At 34.9% G+C, this 19,046-nt stretch overlaps 1 pseudogene; it reads right to left on the reverse strand.

Moving 5' to 3' along the window:
• Window positions 1–621: 621 nt before the first annotated feature.
• LOC141511863 (carbonic anhydrase 13 pseudogene) lies at window positions 622–1,412 on the reverse strand (annotated as a pseudogene).
• Between the last annotated feature and the right edge of the window lie 17,634 nt (window positions 1,413–19,046).

The following is a 19,046-nucleotide window of genomic DNA, read 5'->3' on the forward strand; positions in this document are numbered from 1 at the left end:
GTTAAAGGATCAAAACTGGAAGAACAAATTTTTATATTAACAATAATATTATAAAGAAAGCTACTTTGAAAAATGATATAATTATAATCAATGGAATAAGGTATAATTATCAATAAGGTTTTTGTCCTTCAGTTTTTTCCAATCAGCAATTAAGACAAAGTATTTATTTTAAAAAGAAACAGCACCCATACGATACAAATTAAAATACTCTCAATTAATTTGCTAAGCAAACTCACTGGAGTTAAGGGTAATAAAATCCTAACATTAAAGCCACAACATTAAGTTTTTAACTAGAAATTCTTTAATAAAAGTGAGCATTTTGGCTTCCTTGGAAAGATGCATTGTTTAGGATACTTTCTCACCAATAGACATGAAGGTATTTCACAGGCTGAGACAAGATAAACATTTAATGCAGAAGTGTGAATATGTGCCAATGTGGAGTGGCCAAATTATATTTTGCCTTAAAGAACAAAAGTGCTCTTTCCTCAAGAATTAATTCACAGCTTTAGACCAGTCATTAATGCTTGTGCCCATACACAAAGGATCAAGCAAAGCTTCCAAGTGAATTTCAAGGGAAGGCCTTCTATAGTCCCTTCTGTTCTGGCTGTTTTCAGGGGAACCTTAGCAGAATGAGGCTCTCATATTCCGGCCCTTCAGAGTTTGTGGGGGGTGGTAGTTGCTCAACAAGAAGGCAGCTGCCTCAGCCTCAGCTGTGTACAGGAGGCTTCAGAATTTGGCCAGCTGTTGAGAGCTGATACTTAAAGGCTGCTTTAAAACTATCCAAGTGACACTCTACAATAGAGGTGGAACAGTAAGGGAACCAGGGTATGTCCAGTATTCCCAGGAAGGAGGAAGTAGAGTTGTTGGGTCAAAATTGGTGAAGCAGATTTGTTTACCCTTTTTACTTAATGGAGTCCAAAATATCAGTAATTTTCTGCAGTTGTAAATTATGTTCACCAACCTGTAAAAAAAATACCTAAAACAGCCAATCCGTCAGGTTCATGAGCCGCCTCAATAAAGCTAGGGTACTTGTCTGAATTCCAGTGAACCACATGGAGCTCTGCTGCATATTTTGTTCCATCTACTGTGTGCTCAGAGCCCTGATCGTCAGTGGAGCCCCAGTGAAGGTGAAACTGTTGTAGCCTGTAGGTTCCAGTGAGGGGACCTCCTCTCAGAACTGATTTATCTTCTGAATCATCAAAGTCCACACTGAAGGAATGACCACTATTGCTGATTATTTTAGCTGAGGTTGGATCATATTTTCTACTGAGAGGCCGAAGAGAAGAGTCATATTTCACTTCTTTTGTATTGATCTCAATTGGAGATTGATGATCCCCATCAGCAATTGGGAAAAGTTCATTCCAATGAATAGGACTGTTGTGTTTGCAGTAGCCCCACCTGAGCCTGGACATGTTTCCCTCAGGATGAGAAAGAGGAAAGGCCACCTGTGACTCCAGGGAGGACGGAGAGAAGCCCCCTGTCCTTCATTTTCAAAGAAGACCAAGGCATCAGGGAAATGATGCCATGACAAGCATGTGAAATGGATTTGAGTGGTGGAGGGGAGGCTGTGCTAAATCACCAGCCTCACTTTCTCCTCCAGAGCCATCTGAGTCCAGATATGAATCAAGACAACTGGAGATAGCCCTGAATGAGAGGCAATCAGTGTTAAGTGACTTGACCAAAGACACAAAGCTAGTAAATGGTAAGTGTCTGAACCTGGATTTGAACACCCTTCCTCCTGAATCCTAGGCCAGTGCTGAATCTACTGCACCACCTGGCTTCCCTATATAATCATTACTTAATGCTGACAAAGAAGTATGATATCTATAACCTGAAAGATATATTCCTAAAATGAATAAATCTAGTGTTTCTGGACTAGGCTTATGTGGGAATCTCTTTTAATAGACCATGTATACTTGTCACACATTTTTTTTAAGTAGAAGAGAGAGGGGATTCAGGTAATAGAGAAATGGAAAAATAAATATATGTCCATTGAAAAATTAAGGTTTATTTTGAAATGGATACTTGCTGCTAACAAAGTCTTGGTATCCCAGACCAGAGGTGTCAAACACATATTTACAATAATCCTGAATGCTGTGAACCAGATTAAATATCAACAGGAAATATTTTTAAAATGCAAAGATAGCAGAGAGAAGTCCAGCGATATTCTAAGATCTCCTAATTTTCCCTCAGAACTAATATGAATCAAGCCCCTTACAGAATTTGCATCCACAAAACCTAGAAAAAGAAGCTAGGAGAAGACCATCTATCAACAAGGCCTGTCTCAGGGGAATGTGGGTGACCAAGAGCAGAGAGCAGAGAGCCAGAACAGGAGTGGTGGGGTGAGGCCTGAGGACTAACCTGAGAAAAGATGCAGAAACTTTGGCTGTGTGAGTGGCAGGCAAGAGAGCTCCAGCAAAGCTGGTGGGAGAGTTCCAGTGCAGCAGATGGGACAGTTTTACAGGGCAGTTAGATAACAATCTGGTCAGCTCAGCTCATCTGGGAGACCAGAGATGTGAGTCCCATGTTTTCAGGGGAATTCCTGTGTTTCTAATTGAGTTCCCCCCCCACACACACACACACATCCCTGTGGGAGAAAGTGACTCTTCCCAGAGCAAAACTGTAACAACCACCCCCACTCAGGTGTGGGCAGTAGAACTGCTTCAGAACTGAGTGAGGATTAAGGAAATTAACTGTCCAGCCCCAGGGCACAACACACATTGTTCAAAAATAATCAGTATCCTGCTGCCCCCTCCCCCCTGCCCCTGGCTGGCCTAGGGAGTGGGCAACAAATGAAGTCACAGACACTCCAGAGAAAGCGTCTAACATATGCTACTGGCTGGTCCCACTGAGAGTTACTAAGAAAAATGGGCTAAACCTCTAGGGATTTCAACTCCAAAGGTCTGTGAACCAGCCCCTCCCCAAACACAAGATCCCAGGAAAATGAAGAAAAGACATTAAAAAGGAGGCTCAATAGAAAGCTACCTAGATAACAAAAATCCTAACTCAGACAAATCTATTACTTCTAAAGAGAATATGAATTGATCTCTAGCCCCAAAAGACTTCTAGAAGAGATCCCGAGGGAGTTTAGAAATCAACTGGAAAAACTGGGAAAAGAAGCACAAGAGAAAATTAACACCATATAGCAAGAAAACAAATCCCTGGAAAATATAATTGGACAAATTCAAGAAGAAAATAATTCTCTCAAAACCACAGCTGGGCAAATTAAAAATTCCTTCAAAAATAAAATTGACCAATTGGAAAAGGTCAAAAGGTAAATGAAGAAAATTCTTCTTTTAAAAAAGAAGGGAATCTTTGGAAACTAATGACATCATGAAACAACAATAATATGCTAGACAAAAACAAAAATAATTAAAATTAGAAGAAAACTGAACTAGAGAATAGATCCAGGAGAGACATTTTAACAATCCTTGGGCTTCTTGAAAACATTGAAGATAAAAAATCCTGGGTTCACTACTTCAAGATATAGAGAAGGAAAATTTCCTTAATATCATGGAACTAGAGGGAAAATAATTATTGAAAAATTACATTGATCCCCTTCTGAAAGGTATCCCAAAATAAAAAATCAAGGAATATTGTAACCAAATTCTAGAACTATCAGATAAAAGAGAAAATCCTACAAGCAGCCAGAAAGAAACAATTTAGATACCAATGAGCCACAGTAAGGATTACACAGGGCCAGGCTGCATCAACATTAAGGGACTGAAGGCCCTGAAATATGGTATTTGAAAGATCAAGGGAGCTTGGAATGCAGCCAAGAATTCACTATCCATGAAAACTGAGCCTTCTCTTCTAGGGCAAAAGTTGGACATTTAGCAAAATAGTAGACTTCCAAATTTTTCCTGATGAAAAGACCAACTAAATAGAAAACTTGGAAAAACAGGAGACTCATGAGTTACATGAAAAGGTAAAAATAAAATAAAATAAAATAAAACTGCTATCCAATAAGATGAAACTGGTTATATCCCCAAATGGGAGAAAGAATCTCATAACTCTTGAGAACTGTAACTCTATTAGAGAGAATATACTTAGCCAGAAGTAATGGACACTCATGACCTGTCCATGACTCTGATAGAATTATTTAAAAACAATATATTTTTAAAAGGGGGGGGTGGGGTCAGTAAAGAGACAGGAAATAGAGGAGATTGAATGGGTAAATCACATAACATGAAGTGGTCCAAAGGACCTATTGCAATAGAGGGGAAGAAGGGAGGAGGAGATAACCATCTGAATCTCACTTTCATGAGATCTGGCTCAAAGAAGGATTAACATACACACACTCAATTAAGTTACAAAACTTATGTTACCTTTCAAGTATTAAAAGGAGAATGGGAGAGGGGTGAAGAAAAGAGAACTAATAAAAGGGAAGGAAGAAGGGGCAAAGGGAAAGAGAAAGAAAGGGGAGGGTGATTAGACATAAGCGGGGCAAAAGTCGTGAAGGAGGTAGTATTCAGAAGCAAAGCACTGAAGAATAAGGATAAGATGAAAAAAGGGGAAAATACAAACAGAAGGAAGATAGCATGGAGATTAATAAAGAATTAGTAATTATAACTTTGAATGTGAATGGGATGAACTCTCTCAAAAATATAAATGAATAGAAGAATAGAATAAAAACAAGAATGCTACAATATGCTGCTTATGAGAAACTCATTCAAAGCAGAGAGATAAATATAGAGTAAAGGTAAAAGGTTGGAGCATAATATATTTTACTTCAGCTGAAGTGAAAAAGGCAAGGGTAGCAATCCTTATCTCAGACAAAGCAGCTTAAAAAATGAATCTCATTAAAAGAAATAAGGAAGGAAACTATATCCTCCTAAAAGGTACCACAGACAATGAAATAATTTCAATTTTAAATATGTAAGCACCAAGAGGTAGAGCATCTAGATTCTTAGAGGAAAAGCTGAATGAGTTACAAGAAGACATAGACAGCAAAACTCTACTGATGGGAGACCACAACCTACCTCTCTAAGATTTAAAGAAATCTAAGCATAAAATTAACACGAAGTAAGTTAAAGAGGTAAATAGGATGTTCGAAAACCTAGACATGGTAGACCTTTGGAGAAAACTGAATGGACATAGAAAGAAATATACTGTTTTGTTTGCAGGACATGGCACTTACACAAAATTGACCTTGTAGTAGGGCATAAAATCTCAAATTCAAATGCAGAAAGGCAGAAATAGTGAATACTTCCTTCTCAGATCATAATGCAATAAAAATCACTTGCAATAATGTGCCATGGAGAGATAGACCTAAAGCTAATTGGAAACTAAATGTCCTAATGACAATAATGAGACAGCATATCCAATCTTATGGGACACAGCCAAGGCAGATATTAGGGTACACATTATATACTCTAATGCTTACATAAATAAAATAGAGAAAGAGGAAATAAATGAATTAACATGCAACTAAAAAATTACAAATTAGAAATACTAAAAATTAAAGGAGAAATTAATAAAAATCAAAAACAAGAAAACTATTGACTAATAAATAAAATCAAGCTTGTTTTATGAAAAAAACACAAAATTGATAAACCTTTGATTCATTTCATTAAAAAAGAAAGAACACAATCAAATTACTAGTAACAAATGAAAAAGATGAACTCCCTATCAATGAGGAAGAAATTAAAGTAATAATTCAGAATAATTTTCCCCAACCCTATGCCAATAAATTTGATAATCTAATGGAAATGGAGGAATATTTGCAAAAAGATGGTGTCAAGGATAAATGAAGAGGAAATTAAACACCTAAATAACCCCATCTCAATAGAAGAAATTCAACAAGCCATCATTGAAATCCCTAAGTAAAAATCTCCAGAGCCAGATGGATTCACAAGTGAATTCTATCAAACATTTAAAGAACAATTGATTTCAATTCTATATAAACTCTTTAGAAAAATAGTTGAAGACAGAACTCTTTCTAACTCCTTCTATGACACCAATATGGTGCTGATACCTAAAGTAGGAATGGTAAAAACAAAGAAAAAAAAAACTATAGACCAATTTTCCTAGTGAATATAGATGCAAAAATCTTAAATAAAATCTTAACAAAGTGATTACATCAAGTTATCATTAAGATAATACACTATGAACACGCAGGATCCATCCAGGAATTCAGGGTTGATTCAATATTAGGAAAATTGTTAGTATCATTGACTATATCAATAACAAACCTAACAGAAATCATATGATTATCTCAATAGATGCTGAAAAATCCCTTTGATAAAATACAGCACCCATTGCAAAAAAAAAAAAAAAAACACTGGAGAGCTTAGAGAATAAATGGATTGTTCCTCAGAATACTAAGCAGTATCTATCTGAAACCATCAATAAGCATTATATGCAATGGGGATAGGCTAGAGTCATTTCACATAAGATCAGAAGTGAAGAAAGGATGCCCATTATCACCTCTACTATTCAAAATGTTTTAGAAATATTAGCTTTAGTAATAAGAGAAGAAAAATAATTGAAGGAATTAGAATTGGGAAGGAAGAAACAAAACTCTCACTCTGTGCAGATGACATGATAGTTTGCATAGAGAATCCTCAAAAATCATCTAAAAAACTAACAGAAACAATTAGTAAATGTAGCAAAGTTGCAGGACATAAATTATATCCATATAATTCCTCAGCATTTCTATATATTACCAGAAAGACACAGCAGCAGGACCTAGAAAGTGAAATCTCATTTCAAATGACTTCAAACAATATAAAATATTTGTGAGTTTACCTGCCAAGGCAGACTCAGAAACTCTATGAAGACAACTATGAAACACCTTTCACACAAATAAAATCAGAATTAAATAACTAGGCAAATATCAATTGCTCATGGATAGGCTGAGCTAATGTAGTAAAAAAATGTCAATTCTACCTAAATTAAACTACTTATTTAATGCCTTACTAAATAAACTTGCAAAAACTACTTTAATGCAGTAGGAAAAAATTGTAACTAAATTCATATGGAGGAGCAAAAATCAAGAATGTGAAGGGATTTTATGAAAAAAGTACCAAAGAAGGTGCCATTTTAAAAATTATATTATAAAGCATCAGTCATGGATCAATGGAATATACTGGGTGCAAAGATACATCAACAAATGATTATAGCAACCTGCTTCTTGATAAATCCAAAGAATCTAGATTGTGGGATAAGAACTCTCTCTTTGATAAAAGCTGTTGGGAAAATTGGAAGACAGTATGCCTGAAACTTGAACTAGATCAACCTCTCACACCTTATACCAAGGTAAGATTAAAATATGTGCAGGATTTAGACAAAAAGGGGCAATATTATAAGCAAACTAGGAGAACAAGGAATAGTTTACCTGTCATATCAATGGAAAGGGAAGCAGTTTATGATAAAGGAAGAGACAGTGAAGATCATTAAAAACAACTGGATAATTTTGATTACATTAAATTAAAAGATTTTTGTACAAACAAAATCACCATAACCAAGATTTAAAGAAATGCAGTAAATTTGGAAACAATTTTTACAACTAGTATTTCTAACAAAGGATCCATCTCCGAAATATATAGAGAACTGCATCAAATTAAAAAAAAAAACAAGTCATTCCCTAATTGAGAAATGGTCAAAGGATATGCAAAGGCAATTTACAGATCAGGAAATCAAAACTATCTTTATTTATATGAAAGATTTTCGAATTCATAATTGATTAGACAAATGAAAATCAAAGCATCTCTGAGGTACCCCCTAACACCATTCAGATTGCTCAATATGACCAGAAAGTTCAATGATCAATGTTGGAAGGGATGTGGGAAATCTGGGACACTAATACATTGTTGGTGGAGCAGTTAACTGACCAGTCTTTCTGGAGAACCATTTGGAATTACGCCTAAAGGACAATAAAAATATGCATCCCCTTTGATTCAACAATACCACTACTGGGTCTATACACTGAAGAGATCATGAAAAAGGATAAAAGCATCACTTGCAGAAAAACTTTCATAGCAGCTCTGTTTGTGGTAGCAAAGAATTGGAAATTGAGTGGATGTCCAACAATTGGGAAAGATGAACAAATTTGTGATGTATATATGTTATGGAACACTGTTGTTCTATTAGAAACCAGGAGGGATGGGATTTCAGAGAAACCTGGAAAAACATGCATGTGCACTGATGCTCAGTGAGATGAGCAGAACCAGAAGAACACTGTACATCATAACAGCACCATGGAGTTGATGGTAAATCTTAATGGACTTCCTCATCTCATCAGTGCAAAAATCAGGTCCAATTTTAGGGAATCTTTGAATGCCATCTGTATCCAGAAAAAGAACTGTGGGATTTAAACAAAGATCAAAGACTATTACCTCCATTTAAAAAAAAAAAAAGGTTTCTTAACATACTATATAATTTTGCTATCTCTAAAATTTTATTTTCACTCAAGGATATGATTTTTTTTTCTCTGAAAACATTCAATTTTGATCAATGTGTAGCATGGAAACAATATAAAGATTGTTAGACTGCCTTCTGTGGGGGTTAGGGGTTGGGAACAGAGAGTGGAGGAAAATGTAAAATTCAAAACTCATCCAAAAAATGATAGGTAGAGACTACTATTGTATATAATTGGAAAATAAATAAAATATTTATTTAAAAAAAGAAAAAAATGGATCATAAAAATAAGTAAATTCAGATCATCAAAAAATTAAAAGTAAAAATACAATTTCACACAATTTCTGTATATGATTTTTAAGTCAATTTGTACCTGTAGAAGCCATTATGTATGATTTAGTGCTCCCATATATCTTTTCAAATATAACATTTCTCAGGTAACTCCCTAAAACAATGATTTGCAGAAAAGATACTGTCCTGAATTTGTAGATGGTATTTCCTCATCTTAGAATTCTCTATAACAATGAAAATACAGATCCATTTCTTCTTCTCAGTGTCTAATATAATACAACTGTCAAATAACTGGTGATTAAATAATCATTGCTGCTTTTTAAACTGAATTCACATAGTAATAGTTGAAAAAATCTATGATTAAAGTGGTATAACTTTCTTTGTTATAACTCTTTCCACAGAAGTGGATTGCAATTCAGATAAAGGATAAATTGAAGCATCTGTTTAGAGCTAGAAATGATTTATATGGTCATATAAATATCACATGTCAATTGAGTAAACTGAGCATCATAATTGACTTCCAAGTTCACAAAAGTCATGTTAGAGATATATTTGGAATCATAATTTTCTGACTCCCGAGACAATGTTATGTCCACTGTATTATGCAATTAGATAAATTCTGTATACAGTTTCTACATGGGCTCCATGAACTTTTTTTTCAAATTTTGTTCTTATATAATTGCTTTTAATTGTAGAATGTTTTTTTTCAATTCATTGTTCCAAGACAAGAACCACAGGATTTACCAGATTGCCAAAATCATCCACAACTCGAAAATGTGAAGAAAGTTTGTTCTAGAGAATGGCCTGAAGTACATAGAGATTAATTAACTTGCCAAGATTCACTTAGCTAGTATTAGAGGAATTGAATATGAAGGAACTGAAGGAACCAAAAGATCAAGTAGTAACAGGAATTGAGTGAACTACACCAACTTAATTTTGTGATTCAATTCTGAATCTAGCTCAATTTTCTTTCTATCAAATTATGGACAGGGCAAGCCCAATTTATGTCTTGTAAGGAAAATGTATTCAACTGTGGCAATTATAAGAGGATATTGTTGTATTTTTTTAACCTAGTCTTGTATAACTAGAAAGCTGGACTACTTCTACTTGCTACTTAAAGACCATTAACTAATATTAATGAAAGGAACTTTCTCATAATTATGCATGATGAGTAATGCATATGTCAAATCTTAAAACTGGTTCCTAGAGATAAATTAGCTATTGTTGTGACTTTCTTTGATTGTATACAGACACCTGAGTGATATCTTCTTTCTGATTTCAGGAAATTGCACCTATTTGCTTTCCCCCCTCGCAACCTGAGAAGTCTCTAATCTGTCTTCTAAATAGAAACCAGGTTACCTAATTTTCAGTCCAAGATGTTTTCTTTTAATAAATTGATTTTATTTGATTGATAATTTTAATGCATAATATTCTTTCTTTCCTGTATTAGGGGTCTGTTGTTAAAACTCATAGGGTCTGGTCCTGATTTATTGGGCAGTTGGCATGCATTGCCTAATAAATTGATATTCTCAGAAGCTCAGATCTTTGTTTCTACTTTTATTTCATCTTTCTCCTTCCACAAACTCAGGCCATACTAGATCCAAACCTAGTATTGTGTGATTTATGCCACACTCTATCTGTAGTTATGTTTTCATTAAATATTTTTGTTTTATGTGACGACAATTTGTGATGAACTTAGAATTTATATGAGTTTTGCTGATGCTGCACTATTATGTGGATGGAGCATCTATAGCTAACTATTCTATAAATCATTTTTCTGTTTTCTGATTAAACTACTATGTTCTGTTCAAGATCTAAGACCTGAGGATTTTAAGCATCCATGGCCCTAGATCCTCTGCAAGACAATCCACACATAATTGAATTTCTCACTTTAGAAGTCAGTTCAGGAAAATTGGTTGTTAAGTATGTATAAACTATTTCATTTTCTTATAATATCTATCGACTAGCCCTAGATAACAGGACGTGCTTCAGTTTACTATCTCATCAGCCATCTAGCCATCACTCAGGCATTTTCATTATCTACCTTTCACCACTGAACTGCTTTTGCTCATCTAGGACTTGTGGAATCCATAACGCAATCTCTGAGAAAGGGAATTCACTGATCTTTCTAGTTCACAGCCTAGTCCCCACCCCTGACCCTATTTATCCAATTGATTAGTAACTAAATTTGGGCAAATTAATTCAATTATCCAATTACAAGAAAGTAAAACAAAGACACTAGGAAATATCCACATCCCCTTTGGTTTTCAATACTCTTACACTAAGATTTACTCAAGATATTTTATTATCTGTTACAACTTTCATTTCTCTTTCAATCACCCCATAGCATAAGTATAACGCACCATTGACTACCACTCCCTTGTTAATATGTTGCCTGTATGAAGGCTTTCTCCCTCTCCCTTTCTTCCCATTGTCCTCAAAATCTGAAACCCAGTACCTAGAACAGTATGTAGTACATACTAAACATGTAGTTAAGATCCATTTATCCTATTTGTCTTTCAAAGAACATTCTAGATACATTGTTGACATTACAAAATAATTATTTTACGGGGTAGAATCTTAAGGGATGACTAAGGTTATAAGTAGGAGAAAAATGATTAGGAAGGAAAAAGAATTTTTTCTAGGTCGCTCCAGTAGCATTCTAAATTAGACCAATATCAGTGGTTCATGGTCTTTAAGAAAGGAATCAATATGAAGGAAATCTATTACTCTTTTCATGCTACTATTAGTCTAATTATTAATACTCTGCTAATTTGAGGCCATGGACATTGTTACCATTTTCATAGTTCCTGGGACAGAAAATAAAATACCTCTCTTAGAATTGAGGGTAGGGAAGCAGGGATTGGTGAAAACATGAGTACTAAAATGGCTAATAGTTTACAAAGGAGAGGATACTGTCTTAATGAAAAAAATGAGCCAAGTGTCTAGAGAACAGATGTTTCTCTTTAGAAAAATTTCAAGGTAGTAGAGAAGCTTATTCAGTCAGGAAGCTGGCAATACCTTTGGAGCCATTTTAAAGTGGCTACAAGAGTTGAGAGATAGTCCTTCAAGACCCATGCTCTGGTTAAAATAAAAGTTCAGTTTTGGGCAGATGGTACCTTCAACCACTTGCCAAATTCTTTGAAAAGTATGACAGCTCTTGTGGCTGCCCAGATAGTGATTTGGCTACACCTCAGGTTGGAGGGCATGATTTTGAAAGAACAACTCACAGGAATTCCATTTGGCAAAGACTTGCTTTTTGGCAAGAATGTGGAAGGACTTCTTTAGTAAGTATTGTAGAATAAATTATGTCTGCCTGAGAATAACACTTTTGAGGGAGGAGGAGGGAGAAGGAGGCAGCAGATGAAGCAGAGGTAGAAAGATTTGAACCTGGCAAGAGACTCGAGAAATTCTCAGTCAGTAAAAAGACCCCTTTCCAGGCAAAATTTGGATTGATCTTCAAAGACTCTATAGAAAGGGAGAGTGTCTGGTTACTCAGTCATTGTTCTGGATGAGGGAATTGGGTAATAAAAATCATATGTGAACTAAAAAAAGTGGGGTCTAGAGATTTAATTCAAGCAAGCATTTACCTAAAAAATAAATGTGTTCTGAATTATGTAAAACACATTTTAGTTTGTAGAAACCTGGTGCCACACTATTCATGGATACTTAAAATGCTAACCTATATTTACAAACCTCACTTCCTCCATTTCCTTCTGTCTGCAATCTTCATGAGGGACCAGCCCCACTCAGATGGTGAGTACAAGGGGTATACAATGTGTAGTGTTTGGTATCCACATGCAGATGTGCTAAGTTGTCTGCATTTCAGCACAGTGTGAACAATTTTATCAATTTTAGAACTTCATCATTCTCCAGTCAACTTCTATGTGTTCTGATGGACTTATAACATTACTATTCATTGATTCCATGGGCAAAATTTAATATTTTGTAATTGTTTAAAAATATATTGTAACAGCTATTTAGCAATCGTGAAAGAAACTGTTACAAAATCATTTAAACTGCTAATGGCACAGTGGAGAGAATGTTGTATTTGGAATGATAGAGATCTAATTTTGAGCTCAATTTATACACTAGCATGGTGACCCTGAGCAATTCACATGATCTTTCATCTATTTAAATTCTTCATCTGTAAAATGAGGTCAGTAATAGCACCCCTCTCACATTTGAGAATCGATTCAGACCATATATGTAAAGTAATTTGTAAACCTTATATGCTAGATATTATTATTATTATCATACAAAATGCAGGAAATATGTATGTTAGCAAATATAGGTATAATTTTTCCCATTGAAAAAGGTTGCCTTAGCAGCCACAATTTTTGTATTTCAATAAACAAATCCCCTTAGATGAAGACTAAGAAGGAGCTAAATGGTACCAACCTATCATATAAAACAAACATAATTCAGGAGTCCTTCCTTGATGTTCCTGCTTAATATTTATTTTTCATTAATTATTATGTGTTTTGGGATGATTATGGATACAACATTATTTATCTTTATATGCATTGTCTTCCTTTCTCCCAATAGAATGTAAATACCTAGAACTCAAGGTTTGTTTCAATTTTGTGGCTGTACAAAAACACATAAAATAGTGTTTGTCACATCAGAAATCTTATTTTTGATTAGTTTGCTAGAGCAAAAATGATTTATATAAGTATATGACTACTGTATTGAAGAGAAAAGTTAAGTCAGTCATAATTCACCATAGTACAATGTTACTGTTAATGTGCCCAACATTCTCTTTCTTCTGCTTACTTCTCTCTGCATCAGTTTATGTAAGTCTTTCCAGGTTTTTCTGAAATCTGTCTGCTTATCATTTATTATAGCACAATATATTAATTCATATACTTAGTCAATAATTCCTCAATTGTTGGCCATACCTATAAAGTCCTATTTGTTGTCATGATTATTAGTAATAATGATATTAGTAACTGGTATTTTAAAAGATCTTAATTTTTGCAAAGCCACATTATATTGTGTATTGTCCTTGAGGCTCAAGAATATCCCCATTTAAAAAATCCTAAGATCAAAAATTTTAAAATTAGGTATGGATCTTAGAAGGTATCCTTTCCAAATAACGATTTTACAGAAGAAGAAGCTGAAGTAGAGAACTTGAGTTTTATCTAGAGTCACATAGCTTGTAAATAAATATCTGAAGTTGATTGAGGAAAATAGACCTCTCAGAATGAAGTACGTTATTTCAAATGTTGTTATTCCCATTTTACAAATAAGGAAAACAAATCTTTGAATGTCTGTGAATCGTTCCATATTATATAGCTAGTAAATGCAACAGACAGAAATCAAAATTCTAGTTTTGAAAAGTGTTCCCATAGAATACTTTACATTTTTTTCCCTCTACATCAAATACTAAAGAAAACAAAAAGTAAAACTAAACTCCCATAACTAAAAATACAGTTGACACATTTCAGGAGATTGCTTTAAAATTCAAATATTTTAGAATGAACATAAATAGTTGATAATTTAGGAGATTCCATTTTTGCTGTTTCAGTGAAGGAATGAAGATGCTGTATGTTTAAATAGTAATATTAAATGTTTTTTGCTCTTCCTTGCTTTTAGAAGATAGTTAATCAAAAGACAATTTTTATACTGTTACTGGAGGATATTTGGTTTCCATGGATAATTGCCTAAGCAAACTCTAAAGACACAAATTTCAGTCAGCAGTTATAAGCAATAGTCCCTCCAAATATTCATGTTTCCAAAGTACAAAGTGCAAAGTGACTTTATCAAATTTTTAGTAGATAAAGTACTCGTCATTATAAGTCAAAAGATGTATGAGAAGCTGATCAAATGGAAATATGCTGAGTATTCCCATTTGTTCTTTATATAAATAACATCCAATACATTACAAGAAAATAAAATATATTTTAGCCAGAGTTGTAATTAGTATCTCAGTAAATGACCCAGTCAAATGTTTATTTTGGAAAGTACAAACACTACATTATATGCTCTACCAGAAACCTTGATTAAGTTTTAGATGCTAACAATAAAAATTATTTTTGTAAACTCTATTATCTCTCAACTTAAACTAAGAACTGAAAGTGCAATTTAGGACACACACAAACATAAACATACATAAGTGTATGTATATATATATTTTTTTTTCTTCAAAACTTTTATATATTATTAAGTTAATTGTGGATTTTATAATTGAAAATAAAGTGACATTGAATGATTTGGGATAGAATTAGATTAATATTTCAATAAGAAAACTTTACATTCCCTAATGTTCAATTCTAATGACTTGGAGTGATTGACTGTTGGGGGGGGATAGAAATAGGGATTATAACCAGGATTTATTTAGTGTAGGATGATTTATTTGTGGGAAACATATGCCAGTGATGATGGGGGACTTTTTCTGCTACTGTATAGACAAAAAGAATTTCTTAAAACACTGAGATGTTGACAGTCAAAGAATAAGCAGCTTCAAAGTGAGTTAAGTACAAAATACTGTGTTAATGGTAAGTTATATAGCATAGAGAATAGAGTGCAAAACCTAGAAATAGGAAGATATATTCACAAGTCCAAATTCCACCTCAAATTCTATGTACTAGTTATGTGACTCTGGGTGAGTTAATTAACATAATTTGCCTCTGTTTCCTCCTCTGTAAATTAATCTGGAGTAGCAAATGGTAAACCATTCACTATCTCTATCAAGAAAACTCAAAATGGAGTCATCAATAATCAGACAAGCCTGAAAATGGTTCAATAATAGCAACTTTGCCATGAAATAGGGGATGCAAAGAAAAGTAAAATAGTTGACACCTTCAAAATACTTCAAAGAATACCTACAAAGAACTTGTAGTGGAGGAGATGGGTTGTTATGGTCTGTAGGGAAACAAATGAATTTGATGAAAACTTCCATTGTAAAATTTATACTGTTATATATGACCCAGTGTACACAACCAGTTATTGATTGCAACCCTAGATTTGTTCTCTCAAAGTCAATTAATATTGCTTCTTTTCACTTGGGAAACTAGGAATTGCAGGGACATCCATTAATTGGGGAATGACAGAACAAGTCATGGCATATGATTGTGATAAAAGAGTACTGTGCTATAAGAAATGATGTATTCAGACTTCTGGCCCGATGACAGAGAGAAGACCAGCACTTTGTTAAGATCTCCTTAACTTCCCTCATATATAATATCAAACAAAGCTCTTAACATAAATTTGATCCAAAATACTCAGAGAAAGAAGCTAGTAGAAGAACATCTATGAGCAACATTTGTCTTTGGAGATTGTGGGTAAGTCGGGGCAGAGAGCAGAGAGCCAATGGGGATGGGGTGAGTGCTGGAATATGCTAGAATCAGCATGGAAGCTGAGGTCCAAGAGCTAACTAGGCTATGGAGGCTTTGACTGTGGGACTAATGGTCTGGGGCACTCCAGTAGGACTGGAGGATGAGTCCCAGTACAGAAAGCTGCAGAGTACAGCTAGACATCAATATGCTTGGCTCTTCTGGGCTGGGAGGACCTCAGACTCCACCACCCCAGGCTCAGGTGTGGACAGCAGAGCTCCCTCAGCTGAATAGGGAGAGTAATTATCTTGATCCAGGGCAGAGCCCACATTGTTCAAGGATACACATATCCAGCCTAGCAGCATCATCCACCCCCTCAGGCCTAGGGAGAGGGTCTCAAATAAAGGTAACATACACTCCAGAGAAAGTAACCAGCATCCCCTACAGGCTGGCCAACTTGGAGTTAATAAACTCAGTGAGTAAAGCCTCTAGGGACCTCAAGACAAAACCTCTGTTAACTGGCCTCTCCCCCAAAACAAGATCTTAGGAAAATGAAGAAGGACCAGCATAAATGGGGTTCCATAGAAAACTACCTAAAAGTTAAGACCCTATTTCAGAGAGATCTAGAACCTCTGAGGAAAGTATGATTTCTTCTCCAGCCTAGAAAGACTTCCTTGAAGAAATCAGGAAGGAGTTTAAAAATCAATTGGAAAATTTGGGAGAGAAAATTAACACCTTGCAACAAGAAAACAAATCCTTGCAAAATACAATTGGACAAATGCAAAAAGAAAATAATTCTCTCAAAACCTCAATTGGTCAAATGGAAAATAGAATTGACCAAGTGGAAAAGGAGCTGCAAAATGTAAATGAAGAATTTTTTTCTCTAAAAAGAAGAATTGGGGTGGCTAGGTGGCTTCCCGGGGCAGCTAGGTGGCATAGTGGATAAAGCACCGGCCCTGGAGTCAGGAGTACCTGGGTTCAAATCCGGTCTCAGACACTTAATAATTACCTAGCTGTGTGGCCTTTGGCAAGACACTTAACCCTGTTTGCCTTGCAAAAACCTAAAAAGAAATAATAAAATAAAATAAAATAAATAAAAAGAAGAATGGAGTCTATGGAATCTAATGACTTCATGAGATAGCAAGAATTTGTTAAATGAAACTAAAAAAATTAAAAATTAGAAGAAAATGAAAAATAACTCATCAACAAAACCACTGAGCTTGAGAATAGAACCAGGAGATTCAACATAAGAATCACTGGGCTCCTTGAAAATATTGAAGAAAAATAAAGTGTAGAATTAATATTACTGGATTTAGTAATGGAAAATTGCCCTGACATCATGGAACCAGAAGGTAAAACTATTATTGAAAGAATAAATTGATTTCCTCCAAAAAGCGATCCCAAAATGAAAACACCAAGGAATGTTGGAGTCAAATTCCAGAACTATCAGATAAAAGTGAAAATCCTGCAAGCAGCTAGAAAGAAACAATTAAGATAAAAAGGAGCCACAGTAAGGATTAACATAGGACCTGGCTGCATCAATATTAAAGTATCAAAGAGCCTGGAATTCAATGTTTCAAAAAGCAAGGGAGCTTGGAATGCAGCCAAAAATTCACTATCTAGCAAAACTGAGCCTTCTCTTTGAGGGGAAAAAGTTGACATTTAATTAAATAGACTTCCAACTTTCCTGAAGAAAAGACCACAACTAAATCAAAAACTTGGACTTCAAACAGGAGACTCAAGAGACACATGAAAAGGTTAAACAAAAGAATAACAAGGAGCATCTAGATGGCACAGTGGATAGAGTCCTGGCCCTGGTGTAAGGTGTACCTGAGTTCAAATCCGGCCTCAGTCACTTAATAATTATCTAAATGTGTGGCTGTGGGCAAGCTACATAACCCCATTAGCTTGCAAAATCCTAAAAAGAAAAGAGTAAAGGGAAAAAAAAATGCTATGCAGTAAGATAAACCTGGCTATATCCCTACTGAGGAGAAAGACTCTCATATCTCTTGATAATTGTAACTCTATTAGAGAAAATATACTTAGCCAGAAGTGATGGACATTCATGACTTTTTCTGTGACTTAGATAGAATAATTTCAAAACAATATCCCCTTAAAAAGGGGGACAGTAAAGAGATGGGAGGATTGAGGAGACTGAATGGGGGTAAAACTCATTCCATTGAGAGGTAAAAAGGACATATTGCAATAGACGGGAAGAAGGGAGGTGAGAACTGCCTGAATCTTACTCTCATCAGATTTTGCTTAAAGTTACCATACATACACTCTGTTACGTTAAGACACTACTCTCTCCTTTCAAGTATTAAAAGGGATAAAGGGTAAGGGAGAAAGGGTAAGGGGGAAAGGGGGAACTAACAGAAGGAAAGGAAAGAAGAAAGGGCAAAGGGAAAGGAGAAAGAAAGGGAGGGTTGGATATAGGGGGGCAAACACACTGAAGGTGGTAGTATGCAGAAGTAAAATACTAGGAAATATGGAAAAAAAGTGAAAAAATGGAAAAATAAAAGGAAGAAGATAGCATGGAGGGCAATAAAGAGTCAGTAATTATAACTTGGAAAATGAATGAAATGAACTCTTCTTTAAAACATAAGTGGATAGTAGAGTGGATTAAAAAACAGTATCCTATGATATGCTTCTTACAGGAAATTCATTTGAAGCAGGGAGATACATATAGAGTAAAAGTAAAATATATTTTGCTTCAGTTGAAGTGAAAAAAAGTAGAGGTAGTAGTCCTTATCACAAACAAAGCAGTTGCAAAAATCGATCTTGTTAAAGAAATAAGGAAGGGTACTATATCATCTTAAAAGGTACCATAGACAATAAAGTAATTTCAATACTAAATATCTATGCAACCTTAGGGGCAGCTAGGTGGTGCAGTGGATAGAGTACCGGCCTTGGAGTCAGGAGTACCTGGGTTCAAATCTGACCTCAGACACTTAATAATTACATAGCTGTGTGGCCTTGGGCAAGTCATTTAACCCATTTGCCTTGCAAAATAAAATATGTATGCACCCAATGCTACAGCATCTAAATTCTTGAAAGAGAAGTTGAATCAATTATAGGAAGACATGGACAACAAAACTCTACTGGTGTAAGGTCTCA

The sequence above is a fragment of the Macrotis lagotis genome, chromosome 2 (genome assembly GCF_037893015.1).
Source record: "Macrotis lagotis isolate mMagLag1 chromosome 2, bilby.v1.9.chrom.fasta, whole genome shotgun sequence".
In the NCBI taxonomy this organism is placed as follows: Eukaryota; Metazoa; Chordata; class Mammalia; order Peramelemorphia; family Peramelidae; genus Macrotis; species Macrotis lagotis.